This window comes from Orussus abietinus, unplaced genomic scaffold, assembly GCF_000612105.2.
Source record: "Orussus abietinus isolate OABI.00-Male unplaced genomic scaffold, Oabi_2.0 scaffold1, whole genome shotgun sequence".
In the NCBI taxonomy this organism is placed as follows: domain Eukaryota; kingdom Metazoa; phylum Arthropoda; class Insecta; order Hymenoptera; family Orussidae; genus Orussus; species Orussus abietinus.
Window position 1 is genome coordinate 377296 of NW_019396017.1, and position 14526 is coordinate 391821.

General features: G+C 46.5%; 1 protein-coding gene across 4 annotated transcripts in view; it reads left to right on the plus strand.

Moving 5' to 3' along the window:
* LOC105697986 (MAP7 domain-containing protein 1) overlaps positions 1–14526 on the plus strand; it is a 157114-nt gene that overhangs the window by 12367 nt on the left and 130221 nt on the right. The gene's annotated exons all lie outside the window — the stretch shown is intronic.

Genomic DNA, 14526 nt, shown 5'->3' on the forward strand with positions numbered 1-14526 from the left:
GAAGCCATTTAATTAGAAATTGTACGCCGCTTCCTGCGGCCAAGCCGGGCGACTTACGGCAAGTACATTAGATCGGATTCGTTTATGGGACGTGCCTGGCAAAAAGGCATTCCGCGTGGAGGCGAAGAGGACGCGGAAAAACCGTCCCGAACCCGGCAGCGTCCCGGTGGAGGGACTTTCGCCCTGCGAAAACGGGATATATCTTGCACGCAACGCCCCGAGACCCGTGGGAACGCTTATGGATTTTTGCCAGAATCGGATCGCGCGAGAGAGCCGCGTTCCGATTCCCATTGAACCGTGTCGCGGTAATTATCGGACCGATTCGACCGATCGGCGCAACGACGGGCATGCGAAGTAATTAGCCTAACCGAGATGAAATATTTATTTCCTATATGTACCGAGTTACTCCTGTTTAAACATATACTTTTCTTTTTCAAATCCCTTTTTCTTGAATTCCGGTCCGATAAGTTCGGACCGATACCATTGATTTTCTTATGAGGTACGCGATGTTTCCACCTGGTCACCCATGCAAGGACTAACCTCACCCAACGTCGATTAACTTTGCCTTGACGAGCCCCTTAATTTAGTTAATTGTTTAACTTGCTTTATTTACGCGTTCCCATGGGATCGACACAGCGTCGAGAATTTCACGTGATAAAAATTATGCCGTCTGAATGGAGAGTACAAGAAAATTAAGTCCGGGCTTAACGAATTTTTTTTTTTTTTCACGGTAATTGGTGGTTTTCAGCGGAGTATGAGCGTCGATAGATGGATTACGAATGCGGCTTAATTATTTATTTTAATTTGAATTATTAATTAAATCCGTAACGTCAAGTTGTTTTATCTGTGAACATTTGGTTGTACACTGGAGGACGTGAACGCCCTTCCTGCTGATATACCGCCGTCAGGGGACGACGAGAAGGCATTCATGCCCGCCACTGTACTCGGGCAATCGGAGTCCACGAGAGAACGGGTCAAAATCGGGATCGAGTTGTTTGAAAAGTCGCTACGCCCGTCTGTCGCGTGCTCCTCTGTACAGCTGTTCGAGCATTACTCCCTTTGAACGTCCATTATGCCCCAGGAGCAATCATTGGTGCTTCTCCATTGCGCGCACGAGTCGGTACCTCCATTGTCGGGTGAAAGAGGGCTCTCTCCCGCAACCCCTCTCTGCTTTTCAAGGAACCTTTGCGCCCACCAACGTAGACGTACAACCCTCGGCCAAGTGCGGATAAACCGCGTCGGCGACGCCGCGTAAAGAGGGGAATCGACGGAGGACGTGGAAGGCCGGTCGATCCTGTTTGTGGTTTACGTTTCTTCTCTTTTTCTTCTCCCGACTTGATTCTCGGGATTTCTCAAATGCAGATATTCTCTAAGGGGAAAACATTGGAGGATCGTCCGTCGTTATCGCGCGCGTAGTCGTTTATTTGCAACTTCGTGGTGGAGGAGCCCACGAGAGGCGCGCGGAATGATCTACGTGGGCGATCTAGGTTACGATGCTGGATCTAAGGCCGCTTGGCGGGAACCCCGTTATGTGTATGCACTACCCTGGGGCACCGGAAGGTGAAACGATCGACAGGTATTCGAAATAACCGAGTCATTGGGTTAATTGAACATTCCTCGGGAATATTGCCGGTGATCGATGCCTCCTCCTGCCATCGCCGCGTTGCAACCGGAGGCTCCACTCGTCTCCCTGAGAAACTTCCTCACCGATCGTTTCCACAGTCATGAGTGCTAAATTTCTACTCACAAATATTGATACTCCGTTAAATCGTTCCTCTTTTGTTTTTCAAGCAAATTTAATGAGAACTTAAGAGCAGGTATTTCCTCTTTTCAAGGTGAGTCGTGCCTTCTGTTATCAGGGGAAATTTCAGGGGAGGTTTTTCCTTGGCCGTGTGAATCTGGAATCCAGTTTGAGGCACAAAGAAAATTAACAGGCTTGGGATGTTTCTGTGATGTTGACGTTTGTGCCATTTTTTGTTTCCAAAACCAGGGCTGTTAAAAGAAAATAAAGAAATTCCGAAAATGACCATTTTGATGTTCTCGAGCTTCTGCCGGAACCTTGAGCCACAGAGAATAAAATCATAAAAATAGTGAAAAGGAAGATTTTAACGTTTTTAAGAACTTTAATTTCGTGCACTGCCAAGGACTACTATCGGACCTATAAAATTCTGAGCACGAGTACGCCCCACGATTTATTTATGCAAATTAATGCAAGCTACTGCGAGAAGCCTGGGCCATGGAAAAAAATCTTGAAAATGGTAATTTTAACGTTTTGAAGGCTCTGGGAGGCTTTCAATTTCCCCTAACGTCACAGGACCCATTAGAATAAAAAAATCCAAATTTCCACGATTTCGGAATTGGTTTAACTTTTCGAACAGCTCTGGTTTTTATATAAAAAAAAAAAAAAATGGTACAAACCAAACTGAACATGGCACAAACGTCTACATCAGGGAAACATTCCAATATGCCTGCTAATTTTGTTTGTGCCTCAAACTGGATTCCAAGTTCAGACAGCCGATTTCCTTTCGTGAATTTATTCCTAGTTTCTTTGTGCCTCCGAGAACGAGGGCCGGGGCTTCTTCTTCCGTGTTCCTCCTGGTTTCTTAAAAGTCTCTTACGGCGAGCTCTTTAGCATACTCCGTGGCCTTAAGCACCGCTCCGTAACGAGACGCGCGTTTTCCTTAAATATGCGCGTATGTAGACGCAAGGACCGTGTCGTCGGGGAACAGTTACGATCTCACGTGCGGGGATCCCCGAGTCGCGGATGTTCGCAATGTTACCTTAACACTATGCCGTCCGGCGACACCACAGTGGTGACGTGCGCAAACTAGCGGTCAACGGCCGGTGACACCACAGTGGTGATGTGCGCAAACTTTTGGCCAACGGCCGGCGACACCACAGTGGTGTCGATAACGTCAAAAACGGCCGGCGACAAGTCAAGTGATCCGAATTAGCGCTGCCGGCGCCAAGCGAATAAATATTTACGAATCGTGCGGACGGCAAAGTGTTAATTGCGGAGAGTAACAATTAATATAGGCGGAATAGCTCGCCTCGAATTATACTCGGAGGGGTGTGCCGACGACCCATTTGTTTCACCAAATTGGGACATCGTGTCAGTTGTGGACACGTGGATATCGCGAGTCTCGTTGCACCCCGAATAGCAGGGATAATTACGACCAAATGGGTAAATTGTCATCGGACAGTTTAGGCGAGATGGTTATAACCAGACAAGTAGATTGCCACATACATGGTTTGCGTTACTTATGTGCTAACAGATATCAGGTCGTTCCCTGAGCTTGTTCAACAAATCATTTTTAAACGAAACTTCCCGTTGGATATTAAATAATTTGAAATTCCTATTCTACGAAAGGCACCCGATTCTGAAACCCAAGCGCATTTTTGTTTCACATAAAATTACTGTTTACATTTCTTTTATTGTGTTTTAGTATCCACAGAATTTGCGTCATTGGATTCGCCTGCGTCAGTCCGTTATTCTTTCGGTTGATTATTGAGATTTCATGTGGAATAAAAATAGTCCAAATGAGTAGTAAAGATGATTATATACGAAACAAATTTCGCGTCAGATATGTTTCTTTTATTTTTTATTTTGTATAGAGAATAACCTCATGTTCAGTTAATACTGTCGGGGGGTGGAAAAATGCGGTCAACGGTGTCGGAGCATCTTTAATCAATACGTCGTGGCGTTTTATTGCAAATAATAAATATCTTTGCAACATTCTTCGTGAATACTTTCCACCAGTGGAAGAACCTGATCATTCGATGACGTGCATCCTCGAGCCGCGTCGGCGCACCGCGTGTACGCGTAGTGCGTGAGTACATCTTAATTCAGAAATTTCATTGCCTGGCGGACTTTACGCGGATACCTCGTCGAGTTACGCGCAGCGGGTTTCCTGCTGGGAAACGACGGGAGGGAGGAGAAAAAAGGGAATTTCATCGCCTCCTCCCGCTTTCGACGGCCTCCCGGCGTCCACCGGCGAGCCAGGGTTCAGAAGGTTAAACTTTTTCACGGCGAGCCGAGAGAGGCGACCCGCGCGAACGTAAATGGCCGACGACTTCGGCGAGGTGGTTACCGGCAATTGAAAGCGTTTCATTTCCTGCCCGATTATCCGGACGAGGAAATATCGATCGGGGATTTCATCTACTTTTATCCGGCCAGAGGTACTCCCGATATCTTGCGCGGATTAATCGATGATCGCGGGATGCCGCGCGTGCGGCGATTCGAATCGCCGCGAGGTGTAATTTTCACATTTGGACCGATCGGCGGAATTACGCTAGCATCGGTACTAATCGACGGAACGAAATGGTCGGTTAACGAGGATTAAACTCCCCGCGGAGAATTTCATAATGTTTTTTTTTTTACTTTTTTTCTCTCGAGGACTTTCGATTTTCTTTGCCGGGAATCGTTCTCACGTTGACTGGTCGATCGAGTACCGATCCACCGGCGGGATTTTTCACCACGAAATTGGGTATCGTTTCGTCGGCACGGTTGGTATTCTTTCTTTTTTTTTCCTTTTCAAAGACGAAATCGGGTATCGATCCATCGGCCAAATTTTTCACCACCAGATTGAGCTCACGGCCCGCTTGGAGATCCGCGGAAAATTTCTCCAGAATTTCTCCCGGTCCTCGAGGGCCACTTCTAGCGGTTCTCCTCGACCTTCTTTCACGGCTTTCAGTCCGCGTCGTTGTAGCCGTCGATAATAATGACGTTAACGACGCCGACGATGACAGGAATGACGAAGTACAATTAGACGGACATCGCGAGTACCGCGAACGCACGTGACTGGCATCGATCGTCGGGCACATCCGTTTCATCCCGAGCCTTGTCTCAGGCTTTTCTCCGGACTTTTCTCTCCTCCACTCTAACTCGCCCAGGGATGTTCTTGCGGGTCTCGTTTCTCCCTTTTTGCTCCTAACGGAACGAGAAGTTCCATACAAACGAGCCGCAAATGCGATTAATAAGGGAGAAATTAAAGCCGCCATTATCTCCCTCGCTCATCTCTTGTTTGATCTCTGTTTCAGGTAAGCGGTACCCTGCCATTAAAAGGCTGTTCATTCCGATCGGTGAGTGACCATCGTTCTCCTTTATGGTATCTCGATAAGAAGGTTGGTCGATAAGAAGTGCGCAGTGGGCGCTCCAATTGAGCTTCGCGTGTCCTTCCAATGCGCCCGATAAAACTGGACGGCGCGTTTTTCCGCCCGGCGTGAAGTCGGGCCTCGCGTGGGCGAACTTTACGACGTCCAGGGCGGACAGCTCGCGATCGATCGCCGGTTTCTTTATCGGCGTGACTGTGCCACGTTTGAACTTCTCATGAGCCGCCCTGGACGGCCGATATTTATGTCGGTGGGTCCCGATAGGTTCGTGACGATCCGCAGAAAGGTGTGCCCGACTCGGCGGAGGCACTTTTCGAGCCTCTCCGAGACGAGGACGAGGATGAACCCGTCGTCCACGTGGGACGGGAGATCGGAATAGGTTTTCCCGCCGAGGAAAATCGTAACGTTGGCCAACCTAGTCGGAATTAACGCCGTTAAGAGGAAAACGGCCGCTTGGGAAACGGTGAGAAACGCGCGGCTCTTAATGGCCACTAAGGCGGGATTTTTAACACTAAAACTGACGACATTTAATGTATACCTAAGGAAATAGGGAACAGAGTGAAAACTCGAATCGGTCGAGTCGATGAAATATGTGCACACGATAAATATCGCTTGCTTCATGACACTGGCCAATCGATACACGCTGATGAAATGGGACATATATATAGAATGAAATTATATTGGGAAATTTCCGAATTTGTTTTAAAATTAAGACTTCAGATGGTTAGTTTATGAAATTTATGAAATGGAACTAAAAATAGATGGAATAGATCAAGTTTAAGGAGGCATTTAAAATCAGCGTTTTGCAACCGTTTGACCGCCTTGGTACATTTCGTGGTACTGAAGATTGGCAATGGTCGATTTACGAAATTTTTTCTTTTCACCGAGGAGGAATCGGGAACGCGGCGAATTTAGGGACGGAAAGCTCGACGCGAGGAACGCGCTCTCGAGAATGTGGATTTCGCCGTGCCGAAAATAACCCCGCAAAACGGCGTGGTATGTCGGGGCGCAAAGGGCGGCGTTCTCTCGTCGGATTTATGTAGGGACCTTTCTTGTATCGGATATGTGCCTCTCGCATAATTACATTATTCAGACGTGCCATCCGAGCGGAAGAGATCCCGCGAGGCTTAGGCTCGGTTCGTCCTAATCAGTGCGTGAAAGCAGCAGTCTTCCTCGCGATATGGATCGTATAAATACCCGCCGCGGAATTAGCCGCATTCCGTTGCATTTCCGGCTCGCTTTAACATATATATCTCGAACACTTTATCGGGAGTCACGAAAAAGTGGCACTTTCTTTCTAACGAGAAGAAAAATGTATTACCGAGATATCGACATATAAGCGACGGAGATGTATACTTTCTCGAAGCTAAGAGGAGAGTACGGGAATAGTTTGGCCCTAGACCATGTGCCCACCCCGAGAAAAAGAAAAAAGTATTCAATAAACCCAAGAAATCCTCCTTTTAATATGACTAGTGAGTGAAAGCAAATATTTTGTCAATTCAAGGGATAATTATTTTACTCGAAGAAACTTAGATAAATTGTCATAATTCCGAGGAAACATTGCATTCAATTTATTCCAGTTCAATTGAGCAACAGATTATTCCTTGAATTAACGAGATATTTCTTTGACTTAATGACAGTTGTTTTCTTTACTCGGCGTAAATATAGGTATAAATAAAACCCGCACTTTCTCGGATAGCTGCAAAGAGATGACGGGTTTTAACGAGGATATCTTTATTAATTGGATATCGGTATCTAAGCGACTGAGATTTATTTTGTCGAGGGGAGAGCGAGAGAGAAAAAGAGAGTCAGGCCATAAACCACCGGAAGAGGCGCCTCGACCCTGGAGAGGAGCGGCTAGGCGGCGCTGCCGGCGCACCGCTCGAATGAATCACGCCAATTAGGCAGTCGCGATATCTCGATCTCCGCGGGCCGCTCGATCTCGAGTGCGGCCACCTGGCCGCGCTCCTCGCCACCCCGCAGCTCCCCATAAAGGCGGCGCATCGCGCATGCGCACCGCGAAATTGGAACAGCTGATCGGGAGATGCGCCGCGAGGGACGCGAGACGGAGCTGCGGTTTTAGGGCCCGCTCACAAAGCGCGTTAGTCCGCGCAAAGTGACAACTACGTTCCGTCTACAGAGATACCCTGAGAGAGAAAAAAAAAAAAAAAGAAAACTCCATCGAACCAAAGAAATATTTTCTTAATTCAAAGAATAATCATCTTCCTCGAATAAATTGGACGCGACATTATACGTAAAAACACATTATATGAACTGTCTTTAATAGCTCGTATTTAAGTCGCCTCGAATGTGTGGCATACAGGCGTGGAAACGCGCATCCCGGGCGTTACGACCTTGCTCGCCGAAGGAAATAAGACCGCGTAATTACCTTCGACCGCTTAGGCGGCACTTTTTGTCGCGGTCCGGTCGCGGTAAATCTGAAACGTCACCGCGGAACGGAGAACAATCGCGCAGGGGGCGCGGAAGAAGCGCGAACCACGTCGGGACTATTGGTATTAATTTGTCGTCGTTCCCGGCGACACGGCGTGACTGGAAAAACGATCGGCGGGGCTTCCGCCGCGGCCGGTCCGCAGTCGCGATCCCACCTCGTGACTACTCTTCTCGACGCCCACGCGAGGTACGTCGGTCGGACTCGGAGCACGACGTCTCCTCGAGAAACGGGACCCGATCGAATCGCATGATCGGGACGACCCGCGACCGCCGGTAGCTTATTACGGGGCCGTCGATTCGTCCCGCGGATCCGGAGTAGAGGAGGCGCCATCGCGATCGCGACGCGCTCGGGAGCGCGCGTGCAGCTCGCCGCAGCTGACTGCAGCGCGATGCGCGCGCAGCCGCCCACGTGGCAGCCGACCGCGATTGGTCGCAGTCCGATGCGCAGCTCGGCTGCGCAGGGGTTGATCCGAGGGATCGGCACCGTAATCGACACCGGGTCGACGACCCGACCAACAGCTGGATCGCCCAGCTGGATCGCGTGGCCGGGCGCACTTTCGACCGGGCGGGATTCGGCAGGTGCGCCAGGACGGCACGATAAACGCGACGACGTCGGATGCCCCTGGGAAACGGTGACGTTTTCACCATTTAGACGGTACTACTAAGAGGAAGCCCTTACTGCGGAGATAATTGCGCCTAACGCTTACGATGATCAAAAGTAGGAAATAATGTATGACGTACATTAGTAGAAATGGTATAACCATTTCAACTGTTATCTCTCGAGCGAATGAAACATGCTGATACAGTAGACTCCCGTATAACGCGAGGCTCCTATAACGTGCCAAAGATATTGCGACTACTGTTTTCATATGACGAGATTCTTCGTACAACGCGCCGAGTAACGAAACAGATGCGCGTTATACGAGAAAAATTCCCCGTACAGCAGGATTTCCTATAACGCGAATTCAAATAGCGCGTTACGTGGTATCCACGTTATACCGGAGTCTTCTGTAATGTCCGTTGCCGCTGGAATATTGCGGATATGTGTAGTTTGCGTTCCCTTGGTGATGATTTTTCTTGCCACTCGTCCGGCAGACGGTTCGGCGGATTTTCCTGCCTCGTTTTTGGAGTGCTCGCATTCGTTGAAGGTATGGTTTTTTTTTATTTTTTTTAATTGAGACCGTGAATTATTTTTCGGCGCGAGGGGCCAACCGCGACGGAAGGAGCGGCATATTGATGGGTTTATCGTCCGCAGAGCTCATCTTTTTATCGACGTCTCCGATGCTTACGGTCGATCAATCGTTCGGGTAACCGTATATCAGCGACGACCGCTGCCGATACCTCGTGTCGAGGGAATCCACCCGGGAGTCATCCGCGATCTCGCCGAACGGGTCGTTCCGACCCTGTACACGATGATTCGAGTTAATTGCTGCACGTACTTCGCAATCGCTTTTCAATTTGACTCGCCAGACCGGCTCGCGGGTGGCCCCGGTCGAGGCGCGCGATTTCGTCGCGGGGGTCAATCATTGGATTGTCCAGAAAATGATTGCGGTTAAACCGACTTCATTGCTAAGATTTAACGCCTTTCTTTTTTACTCAAATGGACTTGTCTTTCCTTTATCTCTCCGTCATGCGCCTGTACCATTTTAAAGCATAGCTCGACGTGATTATCGTGATTATAGTAACATCTCGTGTTGTTTCGACTGTTTAATTAATGATGACAAAGTTGCAAATTCGGGAGATTTCCATGGACGACTTGAAAGTGGGCCGTAATGCAGCTGTAGGGGCTCGCGATATCAGCGATGTATCTGGTCCAGAAACCGATAACTAATGCTCCGGGCAATAGTGGTATAAAAAAGTTGTGCCATTTTTTTTTTTTACAAAAACCAGAACTGTCAAAAAAAACAAATTTCGAAAAAGACCATTTTAACGCCACAGAAAAAAATCATAAAAATACTGAAAGGGAAGATTTTAACGTTTTTAGGGGCTTTAATTTTGTTCACTGCCACGGACTATTCCTATCGGTCCCAAAACATTCTGAGCACAAGTACGCACCACGATTTACTTGTTCAAAGGAATGCAAGCCACTGCGAGAAGCTTAAGCCATGGAAAAAATTATGAAAATGGTCATTTTAACATTTTAGAGGTTCCGGGAGGCTCTCAATTTCCCTAGGGTCAGAGAACCCATTAGAGTCGAAAAATCCAAATTTCCACGATTTCGGAATTTGTTTATCTTTTTGGACAGCTCTGGTTTTTGTTAAAAGAATGCGACAAACAAAACCGAACATGGCACAAACGTCTACATCACAAAAACATTCCAATAAGCCCGTTAATTTTGTTTGTGCTTCAAACTGGATTCTGGGTTCACACAGCCACCGAATTCCGTAGGATGGAATGAGATGTAATAGGAATATAAAGAACAAAAAACAGGTTTACTTGAGAAGGAAGTGTCCGCCGAATTCCGCAGGATGAAATGAGATGTAATAGGAATATAAAGAACAACAAAACAGGTTTACTTGAAAAAGAAGTGTCAAATCTTGAACAGCGAAGGTCGCCTTGTCTTTCTCGACATCTTAATTCGAGAGAGTGGCGATCAATGGGCTCGACGAGTGGTAAGAAATCGTAGTCGCACATCTTCGTCTTGATGGAAGAGCTTAGTCATAGTACATTACCTCTAGAAGTGCACAGGGAGTTACAAACGTCGCGAATCAATATGGGCGTGTCGCGTACATCCTGCGGCGCGAAAACCTGCCGCTAACCTACGCATGAATCGCTTCTAATAATCGAGAGGCACCTTGGGCGTTTTATTTCTTGGGCGCAGCTTCTGTTACCGGCAATTATCGTCATTAATACTTTGCCGGGGAATACGTTCTCACGGGCGAGTCTTTTGCGGACTCGACGATCCTGGACGTGCGTTCTGGATGACTCATGCGGCTGCTGCGCGAATAATCCGAGCCTGACCCATCCATACTTAACTTTTCACTTTAAAAATGTATATCCTCTTTATACCGATAATTCCTGGAATTTGAAAAAATAAGAATAGAAGGGGTAATCACTAGCAACGCGTATAATCCGTGTCTGACTCATCCATACCTTCACTGTAAAAAAAATTCATACACTTATGAGTACATAAGGTCGCAGTGAAATTCTAAATTTGATGTCTTAATAGTGAATTAGTTTGTTTGTTTGTAGACAAAAACGTTTAATATCAAGTAATTTTTAACAGGGTTCTCCATGAAAATGTATATCCACCATACTCGAAAAATTCCTGGAATTTAGAAAAATAAGAATGTAAGGGTTTATAATTAGCAGCCCACTTTCGATCGTGGGGTCGGGATGAGTCACATAGGTTTCGCATGTATGGGGCTGGAAATTGATGTTAACTACAGTGCCTAACATAATCTCCTGGAACATGACACATTAGCCGAGTGACACAATGGACGACGCGTTGGAAGTGCTCAATGGCGACGGAGTCGGAATGGAAGAAGCATTTTTAATTGCGAAAGCTTCTTGTAGTCCTCGCGGCCTTGATCCAGGGGATCGACGAATGCGGCCTTCTCTGCTGGTCGACCTGGTCGATGGGAGAATTATTCCATTTAGCCGCTCATCGATTAAAAAGATATATATCTTCGCCCGGGGCAGACGGGGCGATGATCGGCCACGAGCTTGGGTTCGTCAAATCAGGTGTTTCGTCATTCCGTCATTCCCGGGGACTGAACGATTAGTAGGCGTTGCGAGGGAACGCTTGAATAGTTTCGATTAGTCACGCAGAATGATCGATGGTTTCGTCTTTGCCTACTCGTTGCGCTCTGGAGGAACGCATTCGCCGGATGGAAACCTCCCAAGAACGATGCCGCGTTCTACTTGACGCGATTTTCTATATTCATATAATCTACTTAAAAGCTGTTTGATATACTTTTCATTTATTTCCCGCCGCGAGGCGAGAGAAGATACCCCGAAGTATCCGTGAGGGATTAACCTCGCCGAGTTTCGCGGCTAGAAATTAACCCTCTATGGGCCCGTGTAACTTTCAGGTCACATTTTAAATGAAAATTTTTTTTTATTTGCATATATAGGTTCCTAATTGCTGATTTTTCGTTCCCCCAATTTTTTTTTATTTAAATAAAAAATTCGGCCCATAGAGGGTTACATTATTAACATGTCGCAAAAACCGTCCGTCGGTGTCTTTTAGTGATGGGAAAGTGTCAACGGGTCCTAGGATCGCCTCCACCCTCGTATCAGCGGATTGGTCAATGAATTCGGTAAAAAAGGAGCTAGTCCTTGACGACCTCGGAATCCGGCTCGACGGGTAGCTTCGATTCTCGAATCAATATTTGATCGCCATCCTTTCTCGCCTCGAAGTTCGCTCCTTAGGCCTGCTCGGTAGATATGCGCGAAAATAAGCTCATCGCCAGATAATTAGTAGATTCAGAATCTCGCTCCGAAACAGCCTTATCCGAGCTCGAAAGCGAGGGTCGCGAGATCCACAACCGGCGGGAAAATTCTATAAATTCTCCCCTTTCTCGATATTTTTAGCCTTTATTTTCAGATCGCGTTGATTTCCGAAACGACCGCGATTGCTGGAACGCGCTCTCCCTCACTTTTATCACCCTCGGGCATTATTCACCGGGGGGACGTAAATCCTTCGCTTCTAATCTCGAGCCCGAAAAACGTTTGTTTTGGTTTATGCTTTATTTATGGTGCGTTTATATTTTTATACATTTTTTTTTCTTTATGTTGGAACAGAACATCATGGCGGAATTCGAAGAGGAGAACCGATTCGCTGGATGGGTTTTCCTTTTAAGGGGACGTGAAAGTGGCATCTGAAGAGTCAGTCGTTCATGAAACCTATCTCCGAACTGGGTGTACTGAATATCTTCAAATATTACAACGCGAATATGGAGGCTATAAGGAAGGTCCTAACCCTCATGAAATTTCATTTTTTATACCAAAAATGTTGAAAATATAAATCAATTTTTGAAAAATTGAAATTTCCCGGGGATCAGGACTTTCCTTATTGCCTCCATATTCATGTCGTAAAATTTGAAACAATTCGGTATACCGATGCATGGAGGAAAGTTTCATAAACGAGACTTCTTTGACGCCACTTTCACACCATCTTAAGATGACATGAACACCGCTGAGAAATTTAATCGACGTCGATGAAGTGAAATTCATCTATACCCTTTTTGGTGGTAGTGCCGTTTTGAATACTCAAGTGGTAACATAAGCTGGCGAGTCGCGTTACCGACATTTATATTTACGTTGAAGTATTTTACAGTCCACGTTGAGAATTACACGAACCGAAGGGTTCTATACGTTATTTCGGTAAAGTAATGATAAAAAGATCGACATAAAACTGTCGAAATCCCGCCAATTTCAAGACTGTTTATATTTTGACGAACTAACGTTGCCATCTGTGACGTTTAACTGCAACTAAATTTTTGCTCTAAAAACACGTGTTAACCGCAGGACAAGTCAGCATTCTCTTGCAATCGTTGGTGAAAGTATTTACCACATTTTCCCGGTTTCTACTGTATTCTACATTGTTCGAGCTAGATCCTGAAACTCTTCATTTTCGATGCTAAGCCCCCAAGAAAGCGTAAATCATCGAAAACGCGCACGGACCATGCCATGTTGGTTCTAGTCCACGATAAATAAATACATTTTTGATGAAAAATGAAATTTCGTGAGTTTTGGGACCTACTTTTAGAGCCTTCATATTCCCGTGGTAAAATTCCAAACGAATCGGTACACCCTATTCGGAGAATACTTTGATCAACGAATTGTCGTTATTTTATGATTACTTTATCGAAATGACATACGGAACGCTTCAGTTCCTATAATTCTCAACGTGGACTGTAAAAGACTTCAACATAATTATAAATGTTGGTAACAGGACAGGCTAGCTTATGTTACCACTTTAGTATCCGGAACGGCATTATTATTAAAAAGGGTATAGATGAATTTTATTTTATCCACGTCGATTAAGTTTCTCAGCGCCTTTCATATAATCTTAACCGCATATCATCTTATCTCAGCCTTTCGTATCATCTTAACCGCATATCATCTTATCTCAGCCTTTCGTATCATCTTAACCGCATATCATCTTATCTCAGCCTTTCGTATCATCTTAACCGCGGGTCTAACGCGGCAGGAACGCCGGGGCGATTTTCCGCCGAGGCGTCGCCAGCGTCATCGGAATTTGTCATGCGGCCGCACTTCCCGGTATATGCAAAAATAGACCGGTAGGTTGCAACCGTCCGAGTGCATCGTCTCGCGAGTCTCCGCTTCCCACGTACCGGTCGCAGGCGAAATCAACGATTAACCTCGATAGGCCGTGCGGATTAACCCCGTGGCGATTAACCGACCATTATTTGGCCGAAGCCGCTCGTCGATTCTGCGCGACCTATCCCAACGTTCCGCCACGGTTTACGACGATTTCTCGCGCGCGGCCATTCGTCACATTCCTACTTTCTTATTTCCATCCGGCGGCTCTCGGCGTTCGATTAATCGATGTCCTACTAAAACCTGATCGAAGTTGGTCGAGCGCCTCTCGACGTCGGGAATGGGCGGATTATCGCCCCGACGTCGGAACTTGAATATCCGCGACCACGCGCGATAGTCGGCCGAGAGAGGCACCCGTTATCTCGACTGATTATGTACGTACCCGCCGAAAATATTTGAATCGATCCAATCAATCAAATTTTTGTTTTTTCAACCGGATAATATCGTATTACGTGGACGACCTAATATTTCCGCGACAAAATTCCTCTGGTTAATAACTTTTGCTTAAACACGTGAAATATCGGGGAAGATCACGCGAAATATTAAATTTCGCACATTTAACGAAAATTCTCGATTTATTGGAGTATCTTCTGAAATTGGCTTTGGGATTTATCCAAACACTGGTTCTACGGTGTGGATCTGTTTGATCGAGGAATATGATGTTCGGAAAAATTC